A 17,147-nucleotide genomic window follows, 5' to 3' on the forward strand; every position below is an offset into this window, starting at 1 on the left:
GACTTACCAATCCAACAACATAGCTCAAATCTGGCTTGGTAATAGTCATATAAATCAAACTTCCCACTATGCGTCTGTACATAGTAGGGTCTTCTAGAAGCTCACCTGCATCTGTGCTCAGCTTCACATTCTGCTCCAAAGGAACTGAAATAGGCTTACAGCCTGTCATCCCATATTTGGACAGCATGTCCAATCCATACTGCCTCTGCAAGAGCTGTATCCCACTTGGTGATCTAATCACCTCAATGCCCAAGAAATAACGCAGCTCTTCCAAATCCTTCATCTCAAACTTCTGCTTCAATAGCATTTTCACATGAAGGATAACTTCATCACTGTCACCTGTCATAATCAAATCATCAACATAAATGACAAGTAGCATAATACCTTTCTCTGTTTTTCTCACATAAAGTGAGAAATCTGCCTTGGAAATCTGAAAGCCAATAGTGACAAGATACTGTCCTATCTTGTCAGACCATGCTCTAGGTGCTTGCTTCAAGCCATACAAGGCTTTCTTCAACCTGCAAACAAACTCAGGATGAACAGCATGCACATAACCTGGTGGCTGCTCCATATAGACCTCTTCTTGCAAATCACCATGCAAGAAGGCATTCTTTACATCCATCTGATGTAAAGACCATCCCTTTGATGCAACCATAGCAATGACTGCTCTTACGGTTGCCATCCTTGCAACTGGACTGAATGTTTCTTCATAGTCAATGCCATATGTTTGTGCATATCCCTTGACTACTAATCTTGCCTTGTATCTGTTCACAGAACCATCTGCATTGTGCTTTACCTTATAAACCCACTTACAGCTAATTGCATTTTTACCTTTAGGCAAAGGTACAAATTCCCATGTAGCATTTGCTTCCAAGGCATCCATTTCTTCATCCATGGGTTTCTCCCATTTTTCTTTTCCCATGGCTTGCTCAAAAGAAGTGGATTCTGGTTCCTGTATCACTTTGACCATATATGCATAGTGAATGGCTGTAAATCCATCATATTTCAGCCTATCCACAAGATACCTAGCTCTCGTAGACCTGTGCAAAATAGGTTCACTCCCAGGTGCTCTCAAAACATCCCTGGTCTTCCTTACTCCAGGTGTAACAATAGAAGGAATACCCAATTCATCATCAATGCTCTGTTCTAAGCCATTGGATTCACCATCCACATAAGAGTGACCTGCATTCACATCAAACATAGGCTGATCAACCTTCTCTTTTCCTTTTCATGATACCTGCATACCACTATCTGCATTGCTTTGAGAAGATTCTCCTGATCTCAATCTGCTTGTCCATGGCGAAGAATGTGAACCACTGCTAGAGGACGCTCCAGGTCCACTAATATTTTGTGACTGCTGCTGTGAATTCTGTGCAGCATTACCATTTTATGCATCCTTTTTGCTGCAGAGAGTAACCAATAAAGATGCACTTCTCAGCTTTTGGATCCAACTTGGATCTCAACTCATTAGGCACATGTACATAGGCAATGCAACCAAAAATTTTCAAATGAGAAATATCTGGTTTCCTGCCAATATACCTCTCCTCTGGAGTCATTCCATGTATTGCTGTAGTGGGAGTCCTGTTCATTATGTAGACTGCTGTAGCAACTGCTTCAGCCCAATAAAAATCTGGCAAGTCTTTTTCATTGAGCATGGCACGAGATACCTCTCCAATATGCCTGTTTTTCCTTTCTGCAATTCCATTTTGTTGTGGGGTATGACTGCATGAATATTGCTGCTTTATGCCATGCTCCTGCAGGAACCTTGCAAACTCATTTGAGAGGTACTCTCCCCCTCCATCTGACCTTAGGCATTTTATCTGCAGGCCTGTTTCTTTTTCAACCATCGCTTTAAGAGTTTTGAAATGCCCAAAAACTTCACTTTTCTTTTTCATAAAATACACCCAAACTTTTCTGCTATAGTCATTAATAAAACTGACAAAATAATGACAGCCTCCAAGAGATACAGCTTTAGTTGTCCACACATCAGAGTGGATTAATTCCAATGGCTTCTCACTCTCTTGAACATGTCTAAGAAATGGTTTCCTTGCCTGTTTTCCAAACTGACAGGCTTCACATACCTTATGCATTTCTGCAACCTTAAATTTGGGCAATCCTACAACAATATTTTGGGCCTGCATTGATTTAAGTCACTATACATTAACATGACCAATGTGTTTATGCCAGATATCAATATCTGCAACTACACCGGTCCCATGTGCAAACATTGCTGCACTCAATTCAGACATGTCTGTATCCAATGTAAACATTCTGCCCTTCTTCTTTCCTTTTGCTATCAAGTGACCTTTATTTTTCATATCCTCAACAAAGCATCCATGAGGATTAAATCTGACCTGCAAGCCCTGTTCAACCATTTGACCAACAGAAACCAGATTCTTGGTGATATTCGGGACATGAAATACATCGGATAGGTATTTCTTTTTTCCATCCTGCATAGACAAGGGAATTTTTCCAATCTGCACAATAGGATGTGCAGTATCATCACCAGTCTCCACAAATCTTGGTTTTTCCATTTTCCTTGCATCCTCCATCCATTCTGCATGACCTGTCATGTGGTTTGATGCACCTGAGTCAACATACCATACATCATTGCTTTCTTCTGCATTTGTCACAGAATTGTTCATGTGCTGCACCATAAACAGATGCTCATTTCTGTCATCACCCTGTCTACTAGAGGATGCATAATTTCCTTGTTGCAGTTTTCCATTCACAATGTCATTCTGCTTTTTATAGCAGTCTTTAGCCATATGACCCATTTTACCACAATAGTAGCATTCAACATTACTGTTTGCATTTTGGCCTCTTTGCCATCCACCACGACCTCTTTGGCTCCCCCTGCCTCTAGAGTTACCACGTCCTCCTCCATAGGACTGGTTTTCTTGAGTTTGCTGCATATTCTGATTTCTACCACGGCCTCCATATCGGCCTCCTCTACCTCTGCCTCTACCTCTTCCAGCATTTGAGTAGAAGACAGCCTCTTTTGAAGTTCCTCCTGAAGAAGATGCACCACTATTTCTTTGCTCCTCAGAAATTAGAAGAGCAATCAGCTCCTCAAAATCAGGAAATCTTTCACGAACTGAAATGTCCGTCCGAAACTGTGCATAATCCTTTCCTAGACCATTCAAGGTCACAGAAACTAAATCATCATCTTCCACTGGTGACCCAATGGAAGCAAGTGCATCTGCAATCTTCTTCACCTTCATGTGGTAGTCGTTGATACTCATATTTTCTCTTTGCACATTATGCAACTCTTGCTTGAGCTGCATTTTCCTGGCTTGCGTATTTGTGCTATACATTTTTGACAAAGTATCCCATGCCTCCTTTGGCGTACTTGCATCTTGAATATGCACAATCATCGAGTCTGAAATACTGATAGATAGCCAATACATAACTTTCCTGGCTCTCTCATGCCATGTTTTGAATGCCTGCATTTGCTGTTGATTGGGAACATCAGGAAGAACTGGTCCTTCTTCATTTCCTGCAACAAATTCCCAATATTCTTTTCCCATAAGGAAATTTGTCATTCTAAACTTCCATGCTTGGAAGTTGTTCTTGTCAAGCTTTTCAGTGACAATCTGTGAAAGAGAATCAGACGCCATTACAGAACACTACAAAAAATTCTGTCACTGCAAAGAACACAACTTCAGCCTCACAAGGGCAAATCTGCAAAACTGACGAAAGTGGTATTTGACCACACAGTCACTTCCTAGTGACGATTTTGCATCAACAGGCAACAGGGATGATTCTGTAACTCCCAATGTCTCTGCTGACTGAGCTGTATAAGATTCGCCATCGTAAGTCCACTCCTTACTACCCTAGAGCCAACGGCCAAGTTGAAGTCACCAATCGCATCCTTTGCTCGATTCTGACAAGAACGATTGCTGCACATCGTTGCGACTGGGACGATCGACTTACAGAGGCCCTCTAGGCATATAGAACCTCTCATAAGGCAGCAACATGACAGACCCCTTTCCAGCTAGTATATGGTACAGAAGCTATCTTCCCTGTTGAGCTGGAATTACCCTCTTTGGGATTGGCAGTTAAAGAACGCTTGGGAGATAGTGAGTCACTGCAATGCCGTCTCCTACACTTGGAATGCTTGGATGAGATATGACGGATGGCCTTACAATACATGGAAACCACTCAAGCGCGACACAAGGCCTATCATGACAGTTTCATCAAGCACAAGGAGTTCAAAGAAGGTGATCTTGTCCTAGCCTATGATTCGAGATTTGGCAAGTTTCCTAGAAAGCTTCAACAACGGTGGATGGGCCTATACAAGGTACTGGCCGTCAATCCTAACGGCTCTATTCAGGTACAGACCGTTGATGCCTCTGATGATCCTTTCCTGATCAATGGCTATCGCTTAAAGATGTACTTGCCTCCCTGGGGATCTTGACAATCACAGTCAACCTACCCCTTCCTTTTTGGGCATCGCACTATCCTTCTTGTCGTGCTTCTGATAGCCCTTATGTTTCTCCTCATGAGGCGGTCTCGTTTTGCTACCCCCTTGTAGAAACATCTCAACCCGACCTTGTTCTCTTCTCATCCGATCCAACAATGGTGGCGAGGTTGGTCCTGACAATGGTATTTCTACCATACTCTTTCTGAATGAAAAAAATAAAAGAACAAAAAAAGAAGAAAAGAAAAAATAGGAAAAAAAAAGTAAAGTAAAGAAAAAAAAAATAAAAACAATAAAAAATCAACAAATAAACTGTTATGGGAGAAAAGGAAGAAATTCCTTGTCATAATAGGCCTCGTTCCAAGAAAAGGTGGAAACACCCTTGGGCGAGAAGCTGATTGTGGAAAAGGTGGTAACACCCCACAGTTCAGGATAGCTGACTCACCAGCTGAACCTCTTCAGCAAGTAATTTGTAGCCACCTCCCTTGGTGCGCTGTCTCTGCAATATTAGTCTGTCTGCCCTTCTTAGCAGACGACTCTTCTTACAAATCATTGAAGTATGAGATTTGTAGGCTGCCTCCCTGGGTATGTCTCGTCCTCAAGACCCTGATGACACTAACAGCCGACATGATCTTCATCACCAACACCTGGAGAGATGTGAGCTTTCATCCTAACAGGATGGGGACGTGAGTATGGGCTGCCCTCTATATCTATCCGAGTGTGAGACAGAGGGTGGGGTGAGTGACGAGTCTTTTCCTTCAAAGCAAATGAGAGGTGAGATGTGTAAACAAAGTATTGCATGCACGGGACAAGCCTCTCCATGCACAATGCACGATCTATTTCATGTGCACTGCACTATAAGCCTCCACGGCCTTCCTTCTTGCATTGTATGCTGGCATAGGGCAGGATGTACAATTGCACCATCAAATACGCACAAGGCATATAATCTTTGCACAAGTGACTGTGCGGATTATATCAATGGGTTTCCGGAAAGGGCTGCACTTTGCATCTTTCAACAGAGAGTGGGCTGAGTGTGATTGGTGTTTCTTCAATCAATTACTAAGAGGTGAGGATTGAGGGACTTTGAAACCGTTGGAGTCAAGTACGTTCCCGTTTTCCTATGCACCCATGGGCTGGGTCTCTGCCATAAGCACAGGACACGTCACTCTGTTCTATACACTGCATTGCAAGGCTCCCTGGCCTTTCTCCTTGCACCTATGCCAGACGGGTTGGACGCAGTGATGCACCATCAATTGTGCACCATGGAAATCTCCCTCTGTTGAGATATCGAGCTCCACTCGTGATACGCCAGGGTGACAGTTGTGTATTTATGTCACCGACTTGTCAGTTGCAGACGCGGTTGGTACACCGCCCATGAATAATAGCTACATGATAGCTATCCTTATCTACTCTAGTTCGTGGCTCAGTTAGTATGCTACCTTAGTTAGTTGAGTTTGGTTTGAGACCCATATATAGGGTTCTTCTATTTCTTTGTACTAGAGTTCTTTTGGCTTACACAACTAAGAAGAGGAAAACTGTTTTCAGCCTCCACCCTTGTGTGTATTCCCCCATTGTGCAAGCAAGAAAGCTTCAAGTGAGACTCCTTCCTTCTCTTCCACAAACTTGACATGGTATCAGAGCCTTGTTCATGGTAAGGAGCTCAAGAAAGCAAGCCAAGCTCGCGGTGTTCTGGTAAGAGGAGCAGTGTTGCTGTCATTTTCTGTTTTAGGAGCAGATCTCTACAGGTAGCACAGCCGGAAATTGCAAGACTGCATTGTCTCAGGTTGAGACGCCCTTCGCGGTGAAGCAAGAGGGTAGTATATGCTGTAAGAAAAGGCCTTTAGCCCCTGGCGACCCTGTTTTTTTGATTTGAGGCCATTTCGGGGCCTGTTTTGGAGGCGGAAGTTTTCTGCATGCACTCAGGAAAAGACCCTATTTTATGCTGCGCAACCACTGTTCTACAGGTCAGTGAAAAGTTACTGTAGAAATTGCATCGTATGCTTGTGCACAGAGACATTGGGAGTTTCAGAATCATCCTTGGTTCCTGTTTATGCAAAATCGTCACTAGGTAGTGACTGTGTGGTCAAATACCACTTTCGCCAGTTTTGCAGATTTGCCCTTGTGAGGGTGAAGCTGAGTTTTTTGCAGTGAAAGAATTTTTTGCAGTGTTCTGTAATGGCGTCTAATTCTCTTTCACAGATTGTAACTGAAAAGCTTGACAAGAACAACTTCCAGGCATGGAAGTTTAGAATGACGAATTTCCTTATGGGAAAAGGATATTGGGAATTTGTTGCAGGAAATGAAGAAGAACCAGTTCTTCCTGATGTTCCCAATCAACAGCAAATGCAGGCATTTAAAGCATGGCATGAGAGAGCCAGAAAAGTTATGCATTGGCTGTCTATCAGCATTTCAGACTCTATGATTGTGCATATTCAGGATGCAAGTACGCCAAAGGAGGCATGGGATACTTTGTCAAAAATGTATAGCACAAATACGCAAGCCAGGAAAATGCAGCTCAAGCAAGAGTTGCATAATGTACAAAGAGAAAATATGAGCATCAATGACTACCACATGAAGGTGAAGAAGATTGCAGATGCACTTGCTTCCATTGGGTCACCAGTGGAAGATGATGATTTAGTTTATGTGACCTTGAATGGTCTAGGAAAGGATTATGCACAGTTCCGAACATCCATTTTCGTCCGTGAAATATTTCCTGATTTTGAGGAGTTGATTGCTCTTCTAATTTCTAAGGATCAGAGAAATGGTGGTGCATCTTCTTCAGGAGGAACTTCAAAAGAAGTTGTTTTCTACTCAAATGCTGGAAGAGGTAGAGGCAGAGGTAGGGGAGGCCGATTTGGAGGCCACGGTAGAAATCAGAATATGCAGCAAACTCAAGAAAACCAGTCCTATGGAGGAGGACGTGGTAACTCTAGAGGCAGGGGGAGCCAAAGAGGTCGTGGTGGATGGCAAAGAGGCCAAAATGCAAACAGTAATGTTGAATGCTACTACTGTGGTAAAATGGGTCATATGGCTAAAGACTGCTATAAAAAGCAGAATGACATCATGAATGGAAAACTGCAACAAGGGAATTATGCATCTTCTAGTAGACAGGGTGATGACAGAAATGAGCATTTGTTTATGGCGCAGCACATGAACAATTCTGTGACAAGTGCAGAAGAAAGCAATGATGTATGGTATGTTGACTCAGGTGCATCAAACCACATGACAGGTCATGCAGAATGGATGGAGGATGCAAGGAAAATGGAAAAACCAGGATTTGTGGAGACTGGTGATGATACTGCACATCCTATTGTTCAGATTGGAAAAATTTCTTTGTCTATGCAGGATGGGAAAAAGAAATACCTGTCCGATGTATTTCATGTCCTGAATATCACCAAGAATCTAGTTTCTGTTGGTCAAATGGTTAAGTAGGGCTTACAGGTCAGATTTAATCCTCATGGATGCTTTGTTGAGGATATGAAAAATAAAGGTCGCTTGATAGCAAAAGGAAAGAAGAAGGGTAGAATGTTTACATTGGATGCAGACATGTCTGAATTGAGTGCATCAATGTTTGCACATGGGACCGGTGTAGTTGCAGATATTGATATTTGGCATAAATGCATTGGTCATGTTAATGTACAACGATTTAAATCAATGCAGGCCCAAAATATTGTTTCAGGTTTGCCTAAATTCAAGGTTGCAGAAATGCATAAGGTATGTGAAGCCTGTCAGTTTGGAAAACAGGCAAGGAAACCATTTCCTAGACATGTTCAAGAGAATGAGAAGCCATTGGAATTAATCCACTCTGATGTGTGGACTACTAAAGCTGCATCTCTTGGAAGCTGTCATTATTTTGTCACTTTTATTGATGACTATAGCAGAAAAGTTTGGGTGTATTTTATGAAAAAGAAAAGTGAAGTTTTTGGGCATTTCAAAACCCTTAAAGCTATGGTTGAAAAAGAAATAGGCCTGCAAATAAAATGCCTAAGGTCAGATGGAGGGGGAGAGTACCTTTCAAATGAGTTTGCAAGGTTCCTGCAGGAGCATGGCATAAAGCAGCAATATTCATGCAGTCATACCCCACAACAAAATAGAATTGCAGAAAGGAAAAACATGCATATTGGAGAGGTATCTCGTGCCATGCTCAATGAAAAAGACTTGCCAGATTTTTATTGGGCTGAAGCAGTTGCTACAGCAGTCTACATAATGAACAGGACTCCCACTGCAGCAATACATGGAATGACTCCAGAGGAGAGGTATATTGGCAGGAAACCAGATATTTCTCATTTGAAAATTTTTTGTTGCATTGCCTATGTACATGTGCCAGATGAGTTGAGATCCAAGTTGGATCCAAAAGCTGAGAAGTGCATCTTTATTGGTTACTCTCTGCAGCAAAAAGGATGCATAAAATGGTAATGCTGCACAGAATTCACAGCAGCAGTCACAAAATATTAGTGGACCTGGAGCGTCCTCTAGCAGTGGTTCACATTCTTCGCCATGGATAAGCAGATTGAGATCAGGAGAATCTTCTCAAAGCAATGCAGATAGTGGTATGCAGGTATCACGAAAAGGAAAAGAGAAGGTTGATCAGCCTATGTTTGATGTGAATGCAGGTCACTCTTATGTGGATGGTGAATCCAGTGGCTCAGAACAGAGCATTGATGATGAGTTGGGTATTCCTTCTATTGTTACACCTGGAGTAAGGAAGACCAGGGATGTTTTGAGAGCATCTAGGAGTGAATCTATTTTGCACAGGTCTACGAGAGCTAGGTATCTTGTGGATAGGCTGAAATATGATGGATTTATAGCCATTCACTATGCATATATGGTCAAAGTGATACAGGAACCAGAACCCACTTCTTTTGAGCAAGCCATGGGAAAAGAAAAATGGGAGAAAGCCATGGATGAAGAAATGGATGCCTTGGAAGCAAATGCTACATGGGAATTGGTACCTTTGCCTAAAGGTAAAAATTCAATTGGCTGTAAGTGGGTTTATAAGGTAAAGCACAATGCAGATGGTTCTGTGAACAGATACAAGGCAAGATTAGTAGTCAAGGGGTATGCACAAACATATGGCATTGACTATGAAGAAACATTCAGTCCGGTTGCAAGGATGGCAACCGTAAGAGCAGTCATTGCTATGGTTGCATCAAAGGGATGGTCTTTACATCAGATGGATGTAAAGAATGCCTTCTTGCATGGTGATTTGCAAGAAGAGGTCTATATGGAGCAGCCACCAGGTTATGTGCATGCTGTTCATCCTGAGTTTGTTTGCAAGTTGAAGAAAGCCTTGTATGGCTTGAAGCAAGCACCTAGAGCATGGTCTGATAAGATAGGACAGTATCTTGTCACTATTGGCTTTCAGATTTCCAAGGCAGATTTCTCACTTTATGTGAGAAAAACAGAGAAATGTATTATGCTACTTGTCATTTATGTTGATGATTTGATTATGACAGGTGATAGTGATGAAGATATCCTTCATGTGAGAATGCTATTGAAGCAGAAGTTTGAGATGAAGGATTTGGGAGAGTTATTTCTTGGGCATTGAGGTGATTAGATCACCAAGTGGGATACAGCTCTTGCAAAGGCAGTATGGATTGGACATGCTGTCCAAATATGGGATGATAGGCTGTAAGCCTATTTCAGTTCCTTTGGAGCAGAATGTGAAGCTGAGCACAGATGCAGGTGAGCTTCTAGAAGACCCTACTATGTATAGACGCATAGTAGGAAGTTTGATTTATATGACTATTACCTGGCCAGATTTGAGCTATGCTGTTGGATTGGTAAGTCAGTTTATGCAGGCTCCAAGGAAACCACATTTGGATGTGGCTAGACGCATACTCAAGTATGTGAAGTCCACATTGCAGTATGGACTATTTTATGAGACTGGGGTTCAGATACAGTTGCATGGATATACTGATGCTGATTGGGCTGGTAGTATTTTTGATAGACGATCTACCAGTGGATATGTATTCTCTTTTGGGAGTACTGCAGTCACTTGGAGCAGCAAGAAACAGCCTACAGTTGCCTTGTCGAGCACAGAGGCTGAGTACAGGGGTGCAGCAATGGCTGCATGTGAGGTAGCTTGGTTGCATAAGCTACTTTATGATATGCATCAGTCTACATATCGGCCAGTTGTCATTTATTGTGACAACATGAGTAGTATACACTTGGCAAATAACCCAGTCTATCATGCTAGAACAAAGCACATTGAGGTGCATTATCACTATGTGCGAGAGAGGGTTTTACTAGGTCTTATTGATCTAGTTTATGTCAGCACAGAGGATCAGGTAGCTGACATATTCACGAAGGCATTGGGCGCAGAGAAGCTGTGCAAGTTCAGAGACTTGCTTAGTGTGCAGGAATTGGGATTGAGCTCGAGGGGGAGTGTTGAGATATCGAGCTCCACTCGTGATACGCCAGGGTGACCGTTGTGTATTTATGTTACCTACTTGTCAGTTGCAGACGCAGTTGGTACACCGCCCATGAATAATAGCTACATGATAGCTATCCTTATCTACTCTAGTTCGTGGCTCAGTTAGTATGCCACCTTAGTTAGTTGAGTTTGGTTTGAGACCCATATATAGGGTTTTTCTATTTCTTTGTACTAGAGTTCTTTTGGCTTACACAACTAAGAAGAGGAAAACTGTTTTCAGCCTCCACCCTTGTGTGTATTCCCCCATTATGCAAGCAAGAAAGCTTCAAGTGAGACTCCTTCCTTCTCTCTCACAATCTTGACACCCTATGCATCATTTCCTTGTCAATTCCTAAACCGGGTGTTAGATCTAGGATTTTATCCTTATTTCCTCGAGTGATATTAGTCATGGGGCGAGTGCCTACTCTTTCAATCCATTTGAGTAATCGTGAGTTGAGTGCAATATCCCTCGCTATCGACGAAGTTCCTGTGATTCCTTCAACTAGCTACCTCCCTAGGTGCTGCTGCGCGATCCTTGCCATGAAGGACGAAGGACGTGTGCTGTGAAGATACCTTGTTACCTCCTGCAGCCGACGATGCCTCCACACACAATCTCGATAGTCGACATTCCTTCTCTGCAATATGGGCCAAGTTTTTCTAACCATACACCTTCTGTTTCTCAGTACTGATCATGTCTTAAGTGTGGGGACATTTGTGGTTGGTTTGATATGAGGTACCAAGTCCGTGAAGTTTGGTTTAATCTTCCTACTAAGGTCTTAAGTGTGGGGATGCATCCCTACGCGTCTATGTTGCATATCCCCATGCATATATCTTATTTTGATCATGCATGTATGCCGTGATTTCATTTTACCCTGATGGGGTTCCTTCCCCACCCTTACGTTCTATTTCACCCTGTCCTAGGGGTTGTTCCTTGACCGTTTGCCCTTATTCTTGGTTTTGCGCTTCTTTCATACGAACGGATCTTACATTCATCGAAAACTCAATCCAACCTTATAGCCCTATTCGCCCTTCGAACTGCCTATTTTTTCTTTTTACTGACCCCTGTTTCGACAGGCAGTTCTAAAGTTATTAATTTTTGAAGCAATTCTCATAAATTGGATAGTTTTCCATGTGAATGCATCATTAATTCTTTGGAACCCTGATCTGACGCACCAGGCCTGTCTTACGCATTCTCCTTGACATTTTTCCCTTTTACTTCGTGTCATTTCGATGCACGGTTCATCCGTTATTAAATTTTTTGGGTTTTGGGGCCTTTTTTGTACCTATTTTTCACATTTTTCCATGTGAACTTGCCCTACTTTTAACGGAATTCCAGTTTGATTTGGCAGCCGTATCCTGCTAGCCTTTCCCCCACTTTTTCCTTTTCCCTCCCCCCTCTTCTACCTGCCGGATTTTTAGTTATGAATTTTTTTGAGAGTTTTTAAATGCATTTTTCATGTTTTTTCCATGTGTCCTGTGAATTCATTTTTTCTAGACATTTTTCCTTTTTACTGTCCTCTATTCCGATGTATGGTTCTTTCCGTATTAATTTTCGCATCCTATCTCAATCGAAACTGTGTTTTGTCATGATAGGGTTGTCGGACACATTGTTTTGCACACTTTTCCTTCTTTTCGCACTTCGTTTCGATGCGCGGATTTTTCGATATTAATGCCCGTATGTGTTTTCGGGTTTGTTTTTTGCGTTTTTTCCATGTGAACACCCTAATTTTGTCCCGGAACCCATGTCGCATGTTTCCAACATTTTCCCTTCGTCTCCCGACCCATTTTTTTCTTTTTATGGATTTTTGATCCGACAAACGGTTTGGATTTTATTAAATTTTCTTCATTTTTCCCATTAACCGTGTTTCTCGCCTCGTGCGTGAACGCACTTGTTTTTTGTTTTACACGCCTCGAGACTCCCTTGTGGCGTCCGTGGCCAGCCTGTCCCTATCCCTGCCCGTTTGACCCCGTCACTATAAATTTTTTTTACCCCTGCCCGCGCATGCGCATGGGCCGGGGAATGTGTTCTTCTATTTTATTATTATTATTATTATTATTATTTTTCATTATTAAAAAAATACAAACACACAGTTAAAAAAAACCAAACGAATAGAAAGAAAACCACGCATTTTTTTTTTAAACTAAGAAAACAAAAAGAAGAAGACATAAAAAGAAAGAACAACAAAAGAGAAAAACAAACAGGAAACAAACAAAATAAAAAGAAAAAAAGAAAATGCATTATTTTTATTTTTATTTAGTTTTAAAAAAAACGAAATTCCTTACCTGTCCGTTGCGCACGTCTCCTCCCTGCTCCTTCCCCTTCCTCTTTTTTTCCCCCCTTTCTTCTTTCTCTTCCTCCTCCTCTCTCTCCTCTCCAACCTCCTCCAATCGCCGCCCTCCCATCGCATGCGAATCGGCCTCCTCCTCCAACTGCCGCCCTCCCATCGCCTACGAATCGGCCTCCTTCTCCAACCACCGTCAGCCACCACCGACTCTGCCTCTCCAACCGTCGTTAGCCACCGACTCCGCCTCTCCTCGGCTGCACCTTCCTCTTTCTCCTCTTCCTCCCTCCTCCTCCTCCCACCACCTCCTCCTATCACCACCACCTTTGCCCAGGTTACTAGCTTAACTTTAGTTAAGCTAACCCAATTTTAGTTAATTAACCCCACTAAAGTTAACCTAACTAGGGTTAGTCCCTACTAACCCAACTGTAGTTAGGTCCCAACTAACCTAACTAGAGTTAGGTCACAACTAACCTAACTAGGGTTAGTCTCTACTAACCTAACTGTAGTTAGGTCACAACTAACCTAACTACGGTTAGTCCCAACTAACCTAACTGTAGTTAGTCTCACTAACCTAACTCAGGTTAGTTCCACCCCCCACTAACCTAACCTAGGGTTAGTTGACCCCAGTTAATTGACCCCTAGTTAGTTTCCACCCCTACTAACTGTACTATGGTTAGTTATCAACCCCACTACCTCACCCTAGGTTAGTTAGTCTAACCCTGGTTAGTTAGGACTTGACTAACTAACTTACTTGACTAACCAACCTACATTAACTTAATTGACCTAACTAGCCTAGACTAATTCAGATTAACCTAATCAACCCTGACTAACCTAACTAGCCCAGACTTGACTTACCCTGCCTTAATTGACTTACCCAGACTAACTTGACTTGACTTGACCTCACTTAACCAACTAACCTGATTTACATCATTTACTTGATTTAGTTAATTTCAAAAATTCATTTAAATTTAAAAAAATTACCAAAAATTTTCTAAAAATTTCCCCCTATTTTTGCACTTTTTTGGAATATTTGTAAGGTGGAAATTTACACACACAAAATTACAGAAAAGTAACAATTTGAAAATTCATTCAAAATTACATGAAAAATGGATAAAATTCATTTAAAATTAGTAAAAATACAAAAAAAAGTCAAAAAAATCTCAAAAAAGTCCACACACCCCTTTGTCCTTTTTTTCTACTAATCTTTCACTTAACAAAATATTTTCATACAAGGCAAAAATATTTTTTGAAGCACCAAAACCATCATACAAATTCATTTTAAATCCTACAAACCATTTAAAAATCTTGGTTGAATTAACATAAATTGTGGACATTTTCTACATGGCTAAATTTTTTTTTTCCTTCATCACATATCCATGTGCTAAATATCTTGATTTAATTATTATTATTTTAAAAAACACACACAAATAAATTTAAAAAAAAAAAACCAAACAAACAAACACACAAACAAAAACACATAATAAACCAAATTAACCTCACCCCACTATAAACACAAACCAAACACACCTAAAATATAACACAAACACAATACAAAATAAAAAATTCAAAATACATTAAAAATCAACAAACACTCAAGTGTTTTCTTTTTTGTTCAGTTAGTGGTCTTTGATTTTGTTTGATTGGATTCATTGCTTTTGGGAGACTACTCCGTGCACCTTCAGGCCACTACACACACACCCCTACCAAGTATTTATTTTGTGAGCTTTATTTATTTTCATTACCCCCTTAATCACAATTAATTGCTAAAATGAACTATTTATTCACCCACCTTTTCCATGCACATTCGCGCTAAACACACCATTTAATAATTTTAAAATCAACCAGCCATTCACTTTGCACGCACTACGTGCGCTTAAGAGGCACCTTAATTTGTAATAATAATGAACCAGCTGTCACGAAGAAGCACGCGCTGGCAAAAAAGCGCTCCACATCACTATTAACTTTTAATTGAGGAATTTGCATTTAGAGACCCAGTCTGGGAATTGTAGTCCAAGTTGTGATAAAGCACCGTTTCAACTTAATAATTTGTAATTAAAATTTTAAGAAGGAACCACCGTTTTCTTATTAAGGTTTATAACCTAATAAAATGTCACCCATTGTTAATAGTTTCTTAAAATGAACCCTTCATTAAAATAATTCCCCCTCACTGCACTTTTTTTCCCCTTTTTAATAAACACTCTTCGTGGGACATGCTTGTAAAGGTCTTTTAGTTGACATTGATGGTCAAGGTTATGGTCAAGTGTTGAGGTATATTTTTGTGGTAGTCTGATATGTCCATGTATTACGATTACGGGTCCCGTGTGTAGTTCTTTCTTTCTTGCCTGATACGGGGATTTGGATGCTTGTTTATTGCATCGCATGAAGTTTTCGGTCGCATCTGTGTTGAGGTCATGCCGAATTTTTTCTAGGATGTGGATTATTTGGGGTGGTAAATGGGTTAGTTACGTCTATGTATGTATGTGTGTCCTTCTTTTTGGATTGATTTCTTTTTTATAGCCCTTTGGTTGTTTTGCAGGTATTCTTTGTGGCTGTCTGTGTTTCATACTAAGCTCAAGGGAAGTGTTGAGATATCGAGCTCTACATGAGAGAGATGGCATCCACTACATGCCTTGTTGATGTTGTTGGCATCCACTACGTGCCTTGGTGATGTGGCATGATATTATTCACTAGCATGTTAGGTGACCAATATGAGGATTCACCAGTGATTCTACAACTTGACTATACCCACATTTCTTTTCAACCATCAATCTCATGCAACTTTTGAAATATGCTTATTTTTTCTTTCTACAACCCTATTTTTCTATGGGGTATACTTGTAGGTAAACTCTCTCTTTATCCCATGAGATCTCAAAAAGTCATTAAACTCATTAGAGAGGTATTCTTTAGAAAATATACAAGAGGGAAGAGAGGTGAAGTACTCAAGAATGCGCGCGTGCGCGCGCGCACACACACACACACACACACACACACACACACACACACACACACACACACACACACACAAGCAATGGATACTTAAGAACACAAAGAGACAGGGCTTAAATATTCTTCATCTTTTTTCTTCTTTTTTCACATAAAATAATTAAGTCTACAATATAATAAAATACTAATATAAAAGTACCACAATGTATATACACATGGTCAGTAAGTGTACACCCGCTTAGAAAGAAGAGGTGGCACAATAAATGTGCTATAACCAAGGATGGATGCGGTTACACAGATCCCAAGTCTAACTCTACACTCAACTCCTAAGTCGTTGCACATCAATGCTTTTTGGGAAGGCACTGAAATGCATGCAGTTTTACCCATCCTAGCCTTAGGAGATATGACGCGAAAAGGAATTCTAGACACAGGTGCAGGTGTTAGTGTACTAAGCCATGCAGTCTTAGAGGCATGGGAAAACCCTCCTGTAGAGACTGTCAAGTTTAACGTCACGTTAGCAAATGGAATGAAGGTAAGACCATTCGAGGTCTTAAAGAATTGGCCAGTAAAGATTGTCGGTGTGCAGTTTTCCGTAAACTTCATTGTCATGAAGGGAGTGGATTATGACATACTATTAGGCCGACCTTGGATGAGGAATGCGCGTGTCATTGAGGACTGGGGCAATGGTTTGATTTTCCTAGGGAACAGAACTAGTGCATTAAGGGTAGAGATGGACACTTTGAAGACGACCCCTGTTGACCTAGATGCCATCTCAGCTATGCTGAAAGGCGATACTCAAATGACCAAACCCTATGGATCACTCACTAAATATATTCCTTGCTCTGAGGATGAGAGGGATTGGATGCACGTTTTGGCAACCATTGACCTACCATTCTCGGATGAGGAAGAACTATATTGGCAGGCTGCTAAAGCCGCAACCATGCCAATTGAGGAGCCAATTGTGCCACTCTGCATGATGGCAGGAAGATCACTCAACCCAGGCAAACCAGCCTCGTTCCATATCCCCAACAACAAACTAGAGCTTCAGGAAATCGTAGAGTATCTGACCAATAAATTGGAA

The sequence above is a fragment of the Lygodium microphyllum genome, chromosome 2 (assembly GCF_053477565.2).
Source record: "Lygodium microphyllum isolate KBCC chromosome 2, Lygodium_microphyllum_v1.1.10, whole genome shotgun sequence".
Lineage (NCBI taxonomy): Eukaryota > Viridiplantae > Streptophyta > Polypodiopsida > Schizaeales > Lygodiaceae > Lygodium > Lygodium microphyllum.